The sequence below is a fragment of the Sorex fumeus genome, unplaced genomic scaffold, assembly GCF_029834395.1.
Source record: "Sorex fumeus unplaced genomic scaffold, SorFum_2.1 ptg000075l, whole genome shotgun sequence".
Lineage (NCBI taxonomy): Eukaryota > Metazoa > Chordata > Mammalia > Eulipotyphla > Soricidae > Sorex > Sorex fumeus.
The window spans coordinates 15,079,259-15,093,640 of record NW_026606132.1 but is presented as its reverse complement, the minus strand read 5'-3'; the positions used below and the strand labels follow the sequence as shown (position 1 = coordinate 15,093,640).

Sequence of the window (14,382 nt, the reverse complement as noted above, 5' to 3'; positions counted from 1 at the left end):
TGCCAACAAGAGCTCTTCTAGTACTTCTTAGGGCTCTATCATTGATTTGCTCTAGCGAGCCCAGTAACGTCTCCATCGTGAGACTTGTTGTTACTGTGTTTGGCATATTGAATATATAATGGGTAGTTTGCCAGGCTTTGCCATGCAGGTGAGGTACTCTTGGTAGCTTGCTGGGCTCTCCGAGAGGGGCGGAGGAATCAAACCTGGCTTGGCCGGTCGGTGCTCGCTTCGGCAGCACATATACTAAATTTGGAACAATACAGAGAAGATAAACATGGTACTAATGCATAGAAATTAAAACTGTATTTTCATATTTCATTTTACTGTCAGCAGGCTTTGTGTACTTCAGAATTGTTTGAAGATTTAACTGATTTCTTATCTAAGAGTGATTCAAACACAAACTTAAAAAGAATGTCTATGTTATTTTGGTTCTTGTTTCAAATAATAGTAAGTACATTCTCTTGTAGATACATTTTCAAAAATATTTGGAACAGATATCAATCTTTTCATTCTAGTCCTATATCAGTGTCTTAATCTTAACTTCTGAGAAGTACTGAGTTTAAGAAAAGAGAAGAGCATAAATATAATTGTCTAGTACTTTTTTGTTTGCTTGGGGGCCAAATCTAGCTGTGCTCAGGGTTTACTCCTGGCTCTGTGCTCAGGAATTACTACTGACTCTGGGCTCAGGCATCATCCCTGGCAGGACCTGTATCTGGTCAGGGGATTAGACCAGGTTTGGCTATCAGCAAGGCAAATATCTTAATCCCTAAACTATTTTCTGTCCCCTAGTTTTTATTTTAAAACAATTTAAAATTTACCAAAAAGTTGCAAAGATCATATAGAATATTTCTGTGTACTTTCTGCTCAGGTGACAGTCACAGTCCTCCCGTTGTTCATCGATTTGCTCGAGCGGGCCCAGTAACGTCTCCATCATGAGACTTGTTGTTACTGTGTTTGGCATATCGAGTATGTCACGGGGAGCTTGCCAGGCTCTGCCATGCGGGCAAGATACTCTCGGTAGCTTGCTGGGCTCTCCGAGAGGGGCGGAGGAATCGAACTCGGATCGGCCATGTTGGCTGCGTGCAAGGCAAACGCCCTACCGCTGTGCTATTGATAAATAAAGGCAACAGATGCTGTGGATAAAAATAATAACACAGGTTAAACATGATAATGAGGGGCTCGAGCAATAGCACAGCGGGTAGGGTGTTTGTCTTGTACACGGCCGACCTGAGTTCGGTTCCCAGTATCCCATATGGTCCCTTGAGCACCGCCAGGAATAATTCCTGAGTGCAGAGCCAGGAATAACCCCCTGTGCATTGCCGGGTGTGACCCAAAAAGCAAAAAAAAAAACAAAAACAAAAACCGAACAAACAAACAAACAAACAAAAAATATGATAATGAATCTAGGGAAATAAGGTATAATTTTAGACAGGATGCTAAATTAGACTTTGTAAAGATTTGGATTTTTTATTTAAAAAATTTAATCTTTTTCCTTCTTTCCTTCCTTCTTTCTTTTTTCTACTTTCCTTGTTCCTTCCTCCGTCCCTCCCTTTCTTTCTAATACATAAAATAATTTATTTTCTTTCCTTCTTCTTTCTTTCTTTTCCCTTCCTTTTTCTTTCTAATAAATAAAATAAAAATTATTTTCTTCCTTTATTTCTAATAAATAAAATAAAATTTCTTGCTTTCTTTATTTTTTCCTTTCCTTCTTTCTTTCTAATAAAATTTATTATCTTTCTTTTTTTACTTTTTCTTCCTGTCTCTTTTCCTTCCTTTCTTTCTAATAAATAAAATTTATTTTCTTCTTTTCTCCTTTCCTTCCTTTCTTTTTTCTAATAAATAGCATTTATTTCCTTCCTTTCTCTTTTCGCTTTATTTCTAATGAATAGAATAAATAAATAAGTTTTATTTTCTTTGTTTTCTTTCTTTCTTTCTTCCTATAAAAGTAAATAGATTTTATCTTATTTATTTATACTTTTTATCTTATTTATCTTATTTATTAGAAATAATAAAAAGAAGAAAACGAAGAAAATAAGTTATTTATTTATTTATTTATTTATTTTGCTTTTTGGGTCACACCCGGTGATGCACAGGGGTTACTCCTGGCTCTGCACTCAAGAGTTAGTCCTGGCGGTGCTCAGGGGACCATATGGGATGCTGGGAATCGAACCTGGGTTGGCCGCATGCAAGGCAAACGCCCTACCCACTGTGCTATAGCTCCAGCCCCACTTATTTATTTATTTTTAAATTTATTTATTTATTTTGAATACCCATCCCTCCACCAGTGACCATTTCCTACCACCGCAGATCCCAGTATCCCTCTCACGACCGCCCCCCCCACCCACCCTGTCTCTGTGGCAGGGCATTCCCTTTTGTTGTCTCTCTCCTATTGGGTGTTGTGATTTGTATAAGAGTTTAGCCTGATTTTCAGGGAGACACGTTGGATGATTTACTTTCCATTGATCACTTTGTATATAGGGAGATATCGTGCGGCCGCGTAAGCGGTTGTGTGGTTTGGAGGAAAAGTCCTGGGTCCCGCGTACTTAAGCTATGCTTATAGAGGCTCCTGGTCACCAGGGTTCCATCTGGAGGAGGCGGGATGTGGCACCTACCCCATCTGGGAATTCCCGGTGATTTCGGCTCTTTTTGGAACCTGGTGCTTCTCCGGGAGCTGTGGAGGCCCCCTGCGGCCTTTCTTCTCTGCAGCTGTGTGCTGTAAAGATGGCTCTGGGGGGCGGTTTGTGGGCATGACTTCCAGAATCAGAGGTTACCTGGGAGCCGGGAAGGTCCCGGCAGTTTGGAGGAAAAGTCCTGGGTCCCACATACTCGAGCTATGCTTGTAGAGGCTCCTGGTCACCGGGGTTCCATCTGGAGGAGACGCCCAGTTATTTATTTTTTTATTTATTATAAAGAAAGAGAAAAGAAAAAGGAAGGAAATACATTATATTTTATTTATTAGAAAGGGACAAAGGCAGGAAAAGAGAAAGGAAGGAAATAAATTTTATTTTATTTATTTATTTTAATTAAATCACCATGAGATTTACAGTTACGAATTTTTTCATGATTGGGTTTCCGCTATACAATGTTCAAACACCCACCCTTTCACCAATATACGTTTCCTACCACCAATGTCCCCATTTTCCCTCCTGGCTTCCCCACACCTGGCTGACCTCTATGGTCTCTCTCTCTCTCTCTCTCTCTCTCTCTCTCTCTCTTTCAGACAGACAGAAATAGATGAGTGAAATGATATATTTTCTGCTACTTGAACAATCCGAAAGAAAGTAGTAATGCTGAAGTCAATGGGCCCCGACGAGGTTAAACCTTTAACAACATGTTAGGGATCCCTTATAGAAAGGCTTAATGGCCCCTGGGTTAAATACAACAATCTTCACACACTTTCCTCTCAGGAAACTTTCTGGGACCATTTTCAGTGGTTTACTCATAACAAAGAATGAAAAATATATTATTTCGGTTCAGCTTTGGGGCAGGGACTGGGGTTCAGGATGGATGCATCCGAAATATGGTGGTGGGAAGGTGTTATGGTGGTGGGATTGGTGTTCGAGTATTAAATATAATCAAATACTGTTAACTACTTAATAAAAATAAAACACACACACACATACACACACACACATACACACACAAAAAAGAAGTGCAGATGTGGTATGGAGGGGGAGATTAAACCCAAGTCTGCATCTGTGTGCTTGGCCAGTGCCTCCCTGCTGTACTATTGCTCTGGTCCCTAGGCAGTGAACCATTCTTTCTGGGTGTGTCTTTGAAGGTATTTCTAGAAGACATTTGCATTTGAATCAATAGATACCGAAAGCAGTTATCTTCAGTAATACATCTGGGTCTTATCTAACCCATGGAGGCCCTGAATAGCACAAAAAGGTGGAGGTAGGAGAATTCACCATCTGTTTCGGGGCTGAGACATGCATCTTCTGCACTTAGATACTTTTGCTCCTGGTTATTAAGCTTTTGACCCAGAGCTTGACTTGCACTTAAACCATCAGTTCTGTGTTCTTTGGGACTTCAGACCAGGACTCAAGTAAATCTGCTTCTCTGCTTCTTTAACTTCCAGACAACAAATTGTGGGATACTTAGCATCCTTGATTGCATAACTCAATTCCAAAAATAAACTAATTCATCTCCCCTTTTCTACATATGTGCTTCTATAACATTCACTGTTTATGATAGATGTATGGATACATTATAATCCCAAAGAAACCTAATACGTTAGCCAAATCAAATTTTCTTCCCTCATAAAAACAGAGAGAATAGTGTCATACATCAAATAAAATTCTTGCAGTTGATTCTGGTGGGCCCTTGGGTGACTTATGTGAGGCAGAGAGGAGAGAGATGACCACGTTCTCCTGATCCACGCCTGCCACCCTGGTAATGGCTAAGAAGTTGAGGACCGATCAAGTCTGCCATTGCCCTGGCACTAACGAACCTTGAGTTCCCCCAGTGCCACTACGTAGCTGACAGGCCACATCTGATGTCCACTGGCTTTGCTTGACAGTAAACTTAATAAACTCCATCAGCAGATTTCTCAGGGGCTGTGGACTCAGGCCAGGATGAGGAGTTGTTCTTTGCAGGAAAGCAAAGCCGGTCTTTGGTTTAACACAGGTCTCTCAGGTCTTTGCCTTGCCCCAGAAAATAACTTTAGGAGAAGACGATGAGCAGTGAAGGAAAAGCAGATTTTATTTGAAGGTTTTTTTTTTTGAGAAAGGGGAAGGAGGGAGAAAAAAGTGATGGAGAGTACCTCACTCAAGAGAGAACTGGACTTTTCTAAAGGTGTACAGGTGGGGCTGGAGAGATAGCACAGCGGGTAGGGCATTTACCTTGCACACAGCTGACCCGGGTTCAATTCCCAGTATCCCATATGGTCCTCCTGAGTACCGCCAGGAGTAATCCTGAGTACAGAGCCAGCAGTAACCCCTGTGCATCTCCGGGTGTGACCCAAAGAGCAAATTAATTAATTAATTAATTAAAAAATAAAGGTGGACAGGTGCCCAGAACACGTCCCGGCATTTGATGTGAATGTATCAAAGTATGCATCTCCAGAGGGGAAACGTGGATGATACACGGGCTCAGACCCCGCATGACCTTGGCTGAGACACAAGTGGATAGAAGCAGCTCAAGGGGTCAGTCAGCCTATGTGGACCCTTCCTTTGTTCAAGTTGGCTTTTACAGGGTTTATCCCAAGCTGCCCCCCTGGGTCTTCCTACCTAGGTAGCATTCCATTGCTAGGCTGGGTGCCCAAGGGGATAGGGGATAGAGTTGGTAGATTAGTTGATGATCTACTTTGGAATTCTTTTCTTGACCTTTGTCCCTGCTGGAGTTTCTGAAAGACTTGATGGAAGGGGGGGGCAGGGAGGGTGAGGTTGGGGGCAACCTTTTCTCTTCTGTGCTGGCTCCACATAAGGGTATTGTCAGGCCTTACTTCCTATGTCCTCAAGGTGAATCCATCCTTACGACCAGTTGATTATCACTTCCAAGGAATTCCACTGCTATGTAGGCTCTTCCCTAACTTACCTGCCTTCGTCACAGTGACTCAAAAAATAAATTACTGTATGTAAAATACTCAGAATGCTACTTGGCTCATAAAACAAGCACTCTCTCTAAGTGTTCGTTTTCATACATTTTTAATAGTATTGTCTTTGGAATCAGAAATTCTAGAACCAAATACTATCGGGTAAATTGCCTGATCTCTCCTCGCTTTATTTTATTCATCTGGAAAATAAATATGCCAAATACAAAGACAGTAACGACAGCAGGTCTCATTCCCCTGACCCTGAAAAAGCCTCCAATCTTTGGGAAAAGGCAAATAAGAAGAGGCTGCTAAAATCTCAGGGCTGGGAGGAATAGAGGCATTAATGGCTCCCAGTCTAGTAAATCGACAAGCAATGGGATGAGTGAAACAGCGATTCAACTTTAAAATGAATTTTTACCTTATAAAGGTAAAGGTAAAGGTAAAGGCCATCGATTTGCTCGAGTGGGCCCAGTAAAGTCTCCATTGGAGATTTTGTTGTTACTATGTTTGGCATATCGGATACATCACGGGTGGCTTGCCAGGCTCTGCCGTGTGGGCAAGATACTCTCGGTAGCTTGTCGGGCTCTCCGAGAGAGGCGGAGGAATCGAACTCGGGTCGGCCATGTTGGCTGTGTGCAAGGCAAACGCCCTACCACTGTGCTATCTTATAAAGGTGATGGTAAAAGAGCTTTACCCTTCCCAGTGGTTGCGAGGTGAACATTTTTAACATTCTTGTGAATTCCTGAACTCTTATTTTTGTAAATAAGAAGTTATTAATTCCCCTAGATCATATATTCTGCCCAGAACTTAGGCTTCAGAGAGACTAATGGACAATGTTAATACCAAAGCCAATGGCAAGAGTTCCAAAAGGATAAAGCTAGCCAGACCATCCTGTGTATTCCTTGCATTTACTGTAAACATACTTGTTACTTGATAATTATACCCAGACTGAGGTTTCCTATAAAAAACCCACAAAACATCCTTACCTTATTAGTCCTATACTAAATTTCTCTGTGGATAACTGGTTTCTTTCTCTTCAACCTTCTAATAAACCTTTGATTTTCTAACTCTGAGTCTTAGCATCTTTATTACTCTATATTTTCACTCTTGAAAATATTGAAAGTACGTCAGAATCATAGACCAACACAGAGACTCACTGTCACTGCCCATGCAACGAGACGTTTAGAGGACATGGAGTGACATGCAGGAAGGGTGACAATGAGTCTCTACATTGGTTCTAGGTTCTTCAATATTTTCAAAGGTGGAAATGTTGAGTAATAAAAATGCTCAGACACAGAGTTATAAAATTAAAAGTTTATTGGAAAGTAGAAGGGAAAGAAACTCCCCACATGCTGGGAGAAACTTCGTATAGGACTTAATTAAAAGTAAGCAGTTTTCATCTCACATCACAGAGATTGGCCCACATCCAAAACAACAAAAACAACCGGTGCTGCACGGATATGGCAAGAAAGGGACCCTTCTTCACTGCTGGTGGGAATGCCGACTGGTTTAGGCCTATTGGAAAACAGTATGGATGCTTCTCAAAAAATTAGAAACTGAGCTCCCATTTGACCCAGCAATACCACTCCAGGGAATATATCCCAGAAAGGCAAAAAAGTGTAGTTGAAATGACATCTGCACTTATATATTTATTGCAGAACTGTTTACAATAGTCAAAATCTGGAAAAAAAAAACAAGTGCCTGAGAACAGAGGACTGGTTAAAGAAACTTTGGTACATCTGCACAATGGAATACTATGAAGCTATAAGAAAAGATGAAGTCATGAAATTTTCATATAGGTGGATCAACATGAAGAGTATCATTTTTTTGTACTTTAATGATTTCATTTTTATTTATTTTTTATTAGTGAAACACAATGAGGTACAGTTATAGACTTACAAATTTTTGTGCTTGGGTTTCAGTTGTACAATGATCAAGTACCCATCCCTCCATCAGTGCCCATCCTCCACCACCACGCATCCCAGCAACCCTCCCACCCCCCATCCCCCCATCCTACCATGCCTCTGTGACAGGGCATTCCCTTTTGTTCTCTCTCTCTCTCTCCTTATGGGTCCTGTGGTTTGCAAGAGAGGCAGAAAGTGGCAATCATGCTTGGTCTACAGTCTACTTTAAGCATGCTTCTCCCATCCTGGGAGGATCCTCCCAACACCCTTCTCTATCTGAGCTTCCTTTTCCCCTAGCACGTGTGGCTGGCCTCCAAGTCATGGAGCAAAATTCCTAGTACTAGTCTCAGCCACTCCTTGGTGTTAGTCTCCCATTTTGCTATTTTATGTTCCCCAGATGAAGAGTATTTTTTGAGTGAAATGAATCAGAAAAAGAGAGACAGACATAGAAAGATTGCACTCATTTGTGGAATATAAAATTACAGAATGGGAGACTAACACCCAAGAATAGTAGAGATACGTACCAGAAGGATCACTCCACAGCTTAGAAGCCAGCCTCACATGCTGGGGAAAAGGCAGCTCAGATAGAGAAGGGAACACCAAGTAAAGGGTGCTAGGAGGACCTGCTCGGAATTGGAGATTCCGGGCTGAAAGTAGACTATAGACCAAACATGATGGCCACTTAATACCTCTATTGCAAACCACAACACCCAAAAGATAGAGAAAGCAAAAGGAAATGCACTACCACAGAGGCAGGGTAGGGTGGAGGGGATGTGGTGGGTGGGAGAGGTTGAAGGGATGCTGGGACCATTGGTGGTGGGAAATGGGAACTGGTGGAGGGATGGGTTTCCATCACTGTATGACTGAAACGCAAGCATGAAACTTTTTAAACCTATAACAGTACCTCACGGCGATTCACTCATTAAAAAAATAATAAAAATGTAAGGAATCTTTGAGTAGACAATTTCAATGGGAAATCAGATTCTTTGTATTTCTTATCACTTGAGAAAAATGTTACAGGGAATGCAGGGATTTTACAGAATGCTCTGACAATTTAGGCCTTTGGGTTGTTTGACCATTTTACTTAAATATTGTGCATCCTCTTTTTTTTTTCTTTTTGGGTCACACCCAGTGATGCTCAGGACTTACTCCTGGCTTTGCACTCAGGAATTACTCCTGGCAGAGCTCGGAGGACCATATAGGATGCTGGGAATCAAATCTGGGTCGGCCGTGTACAAGGCAAACACCCTACCCAGTGTGCTATTGCTCAGCCCCTGTTCATCCTCTCTTAGTCTTTCCTGAGCCTAAGCTTTAGGGGAGAATTTATTGTCTTGGAAAATCGCTAATTTTCCTTTTTAAGGAAAAGTCTAAGATTTTACAAGAATGTTTAAAATGTTTGTAAAATGTAGGGTGGGATCTTGGGAATGAGGGGTGTGTTTGGCCAATGGAGACAGCTAAAATGCAACTGTAGACATGGGGAAACTGAGACTACTCTTTCAATACTTAGAGCAGCTTAACTAAAAATATCCATTCATTAATATAAAAATGAAGCCATAGCACAGCAATAGGGCATTTGCCTTCCATGCGACCAGCCCGGCGGAGCCGGGTTGGATTACTCTGCCCCTCTCGTGAGCCTGGCAAGCTACCAAGAATATCTGCCTGCACGGCAAAACATGGCAAGCTACCCATGACGTATTTGATATGCCAAACACAGTAACAAGTCTCACAATGGAGACAATACTGGACCCGCTCTAGCAAATCAATGAACAATGGGAGGATAGTGCTACAGTGCAGTGCTACTATAAATATACCGCCAACAACAACAACAACAAAAAAAAACACATAGCAATAGTGTTCTAGAGAAAGGAAAAGAATGATGAGATTTAAGGAACACAAAGGTTACTCCATGTAACAGACAAAATTTTATGGCAAATCATTTAACCCTTGGAAGAAGAGGACGGTATCATACTTATTTTCTAATCATTTTTGTATCTTTTAGAATCCTTCTAGGTGAACATCAAAACACAAGACCCAACAAAATTAGGTAAAAATGTACCAATCTGAATGTTATTTAACTTTGGCAATTATTATGTATATATAGATCAAATTGTAATTCTTAAAACAAGATCTCTAGATCACAAAGTAATAATGTAACCCATTTGATAAAGAAAGAGAGAAGAAGAAGAAGAAGAAGAAGAAGAAGAAGAAGAAGAAGAAGAAGAAGAAGAAGAAGAAGAAGAAGAAGAAGGAGGAGGAGGAGGAGGAGGAGGAGGAGGAGGAGGAGGAGGAGGAGGAGGAGGAGGAGGAGGAGGAGGAGGAGGAAGAGGAGGAAGAGGAGGAGGAGAAGGAGAAGGAGGAGGAGAAGGAGAAGGAGAAGGAGAAGGAGAAGAGAAGGAGAAGGAGAAGAGAAGGAGAAGGAGAAGAGAAGGAGGAGGAGGAGGAAGAGGAGGAGTAGGAGGAGAAGAAGAAGAAGAAGAAGAAGAAGAAGAAGAAGAAGAAGAAGAAGAAGAAGAAGAAGAAGAAGAAGAAGAAGAAGAAGAAGAAGAAGAAGAAATGTAATCAGCAAAGGAAGGGATGGTGTTAAATATTTCTGGTGCAGAAATTTACAGCCATTGCTCTTCCTGTATAACACTGTAATGATAATGCATGACCAGAGATATTAGGATAGTTAGTCAGGTACTTCCCTTGCACATAGTTGACCCACGTTTGATCCCTGGCATGGCATAGTTCCCAAGCTCAGCCAGGAGTGATCTTTGAGTGCAGAGTCAGGAGTAATCCATGAGTTCAGGACAGTGTGATCCCTCAAACTAAAAAGCAAAACAAAATAAAACAAACAAAAGGATGAATAAATAACATACAATAATTCACCTCCACTATCATTACCCAAATATTGTAAACTGTGAAAGCAGAGAGATTCAATTACTTATGAATATCCATTTGGGTAGGGCGTTCGCCTTACAAGCAGCCAACATGGCCGACCCGAGTTCGATTCCTCCACCCCTCTCAGAGAGCCCGGCAAGCTACCGAGAGTATTGGATATGCCAAACACAGTAACAACAAAGTCTCTAATGGAGACGTTACTGGGCCTGCTCGAGCAAATCGAGCAAATCCATTTGGGTAACTATTCTGTGCCCAAACTATTCTAGGTTCTAGAATACAGAAAACTGAGTAAAAGAGGCATTGAAAAAGTCATCCTCTAATTCAGTATAATAATTAGGGCATGGACAAAAAAAAAGGGATGTAGAAAATCAGCAATATCCAGTATATTTATTTCTATATACAATTCTATTTCTGAGAAGTATGTTTTTATCTCTTAATCAAATTCTTGATTGTGTCTCCTTTGGATAGAGCCTGTTATTTTCTCCCATTTTTCTCAGTGTCTGGCAGAGAATAAATTCTCAGGGCCTACTTCAACAAATAAGAAAGGGAAGAAGCAAAGAAAGGAAGAAGAGAGACAAAATTGGTTGCAGTAAAAAGGTGTGGCACTGTTCTGAGATAAATCAAGAACCTGCATATTTTGCAGTTTCTTCTCAGCAAGAGGCTGCAGATGGGCTATTTTCAGAACTGCTTTGTGAATCTTGGGCTACATATTTGCAAAATGGCTTGGTTTGACTGAACAACTGTGGCTTCTCTACATATGCAAATAAGAACAAATATGAGTGGAAACTTTTTATTGTAATAACAATTCAATGTGACACACCAGCATCTGGATGGAATTTTTTCCAGCTGCCCAGCTCACTCTATATTACAAGCAAAGTCATCATTGCAGCCACAGAACTGGGCCTTAGGAGTGGAAAGAGATTCTTCAGTAGAACACCACGGAATCAGTTATTGACCATCCCTTTGGTTCTATGAACAAGAAAGATCGAATACTTATGTGGAAACAGAGGAAACAGTGTTCTGGATAAAGCATATTCCACGCATCAAACACACAAGTCCTTAATCTCTGGATTTTTGCCACTTACTATCTGGGTCACCTTGTGTAAATTGTGTAATCATTTAACTTCTAGTTTCCACATCTTCAAGCAAAAGAGGATAATGGTGTTTGTCTTAAAGGATACTTGAGTGTTGAATAAAATAATGCATGGAGCCAGGTCACCCGTAGACCCAGTATAAACATGCCCAGGGAGGGAAGTATAAGTGGTACCTGCTACACCTGGTAGATTTAAAAAAAAAACTTTTAAGCAGTATGAACTAAGCAATATTTAATGCACACATCCTCAGAGCAGTTTCATTTTGAGGTATTTCCATTGCTCAGAGTATTATTTGTCACAAATAAATAATGCCACAAAAGAAAAGAGATGACAATCTAATAGGACTAATCTCTCTGACTTCAACACAGGTTGCATAAACAATCCCAGTGACAACACTTCTATTCTCTGGTTTTTTGTTTTTGTTTTTATTTTAAATACAGAGCTTTGCATTTTAGTTGGCAAAGGCTGCCATAAGAAATCATCATAGACTGGGTGACTACACAAAGTGGCAATTTATATTCTCACATTTCTGGAGATTAGAGTCATGAATTTAAGCACAGGTAGGATTTATTTTTCTGAAGACCCTCTCCTAGGATTGCAAATATTTGCCTTCTGATTCTGTCATGACATGACCATGGCTTTTAATGTTATATAAACATAAAGTGCACATTGATGAAAATCAACTTGTGTATCCACTACTGAAAGTTCACGACTATCATTCAGTATACATTTGTCTCCTATGTTTAGAGGAGACACCTCCTCTTCCTCTTCCCTTTCTGATAACCAACAGTAGTCATATTGGTCAAAAACTTATTTTTGGTAAATTTAATTCATTTATATTTTGTTTTCTCTATATGCCACATATGAGTGGAATCATAAAGTGGTTTACTTCCACTGAATTATTTCACTATAGTTAATATCTTCTAGAGTTTTGTTTCTCAACTAGGGACCAGAGATCACCTGGTGGGTCCCCAGGATATTCCAAAGGTGACACAAGTGAATACCATGTGAAAAAGGGACACATGGCAGTAGACTAGTGGACAAGCAATAGATGGTGAGGTCCACAGGCAAAAATAAAGGTCAGAAGTGTTGGATATTAACCCTGCATATTTTAGTCTTCATCAGTGAATTGCCCCTTTTGCTCCACCCAGAAGCGGTCTTGCTAGCATCCCTAATTGAGTTAAAATTTATCTTAAACCTTTTCTTTGTGTTTTACCACTCATTGTTTCAGTTTCCCAAGTCAGTATTCACTACTTATAAGCCAAACTTTCTGGTAATTCTGGATTTTGTGTTTGTAGTGCTTTGTATTTGAAGTGCTGTGTAATTGCACCTGCTATTCTATTTCCCCTATACTCTTTTTATATTTTACTATAGAGCAATGTTCTTTGATTAAACACAGAAAGACTGTTAATGCTATACTCCTAATATTTGGAAGTTGATTGACTCTGAAATGTATCTTCTCCTGGGTATTGGTCATAATTGGATTCAGGATTCAGTTGCTGTAGTTTCTAACACCCCAAAAGGGAGGTACCGCCATGGGACTGGGATGGACCAGGGGGGAATGGTGATGCCATTCCAGCACCGAAATGGCATAGTCTAGAAAGCATAAATTCATGGTTTTGATGCAAGTTGTTGTGACTTAAGAGACAGGACCCCCATGGGAAAGGACAAGCTGAACTGGCCTGAGGAGACTTAGTCTGGGATTTGTGGTAAAAGCCTTGCTTGCTCTCAGAGCCCAGAAAACTAAGTTTTGCCATCTATATCTCTACCTATACTTATCCAAATAACTGCAAGTACTAATAAGTTTTTTTTGATCCATTTGTAATATCAAAGTATTTAGCATACAGAGGTTTTTTGTTTGTTTGTTTTTTTGATTTTTGGGTGACACCTGGCAATGCACAGGGGTTACTCCTGGCTCATGCGCTCAGGAATTAGTCCTGGCAGTGCTCGGGGGACCATATAGGATGCTGGGAATCGAACCCAGGTTGGCCAATGAGCAAGGCAAACGCCCTACCTGCTGTCCTATTGCTCCAGTCCCTATACAGAGATATTAGGGAAGTTTTCAGTTATCTTTTTTGGTTTGTTATTTGTTTTGGGGCCATACCCAGCTCTTCTATGTGCTTACTGCTGGCTCTCTCTAGGGTTCACTTGTAGAAGAGCTTGAGGGTCTATTTGTGGAGCAGGAGGTGAAACTTTGGGTAGGCATCTTGCAAGACAGATGCCTTAAACCTTGTTTTTTTCTGGCCCCATTCAGTTATCATTTAATTATTTCTTATCTTGCCCTCACAGAAAAGCCTAGCAAGTGCCCCTTGACGTATTTGATATGCCAAAAACATTAACAACAAGTCTCACAATTTGTTGTGAGGTGTTACTGGTGCCCGCTTAAGCAAATCGATGAACAATGGGAGGACAGAGCTATTAATAAGAAGTAAACATAATTGTTTAATATGTACAACTAAAAGGAAAGAGAAAAGCAATATAAAAGTCCCTGGGAGACAGAGCATGTCCTTGAGTTAATCCCCCCATGAAAATTGTCTCCATCAAAATACTTTACCTCTGTATATGATCAATCACACCTAGGTCCTATACCTCAACCCAGCTCTCCATTAAATGGGCCATTTTCACCATCAGGCTGTGGTCCCCCATCTCTTTGTCTCTCTGCTGGGTAGGCCTGGGGAGGATGGGAGGTGGCTCTGGGACACCAAATGCTCGAATCACCCTGCATCCACAAATTTTGTGAACACACAAGAAGGAGGCCACTGCCAGAAACATATTGAAAAAACTTTTTCTAACCACATCCATTCTGCTGAAATAAAAATTGTATGTGCCACTTAAAATTAAGTGGTTTTGTATTTTTCAGGCAACTACCTAGTAGTCAGAAAACAGGATAGTGCGGAATTTCTATTACTGAAAAAAAACACATTAAATAAAGATTCAATACACATACAGAAATTGCATTTCATGCATT

General features: G+C 40.7%; 1 pseudogene; it reads left to right on the top strand.

The window, feature by feature from the left end:
• The first annotated feature begins 219 nt into the window (after positions 1-219).
• On the top strand, positions 220-308 carry LOC130038500 (uncharacterized; annotated as a pseudogene).
• The last annotated feature ends 14,074 nt before the right edge of the window (positions 309-14,382 follow it).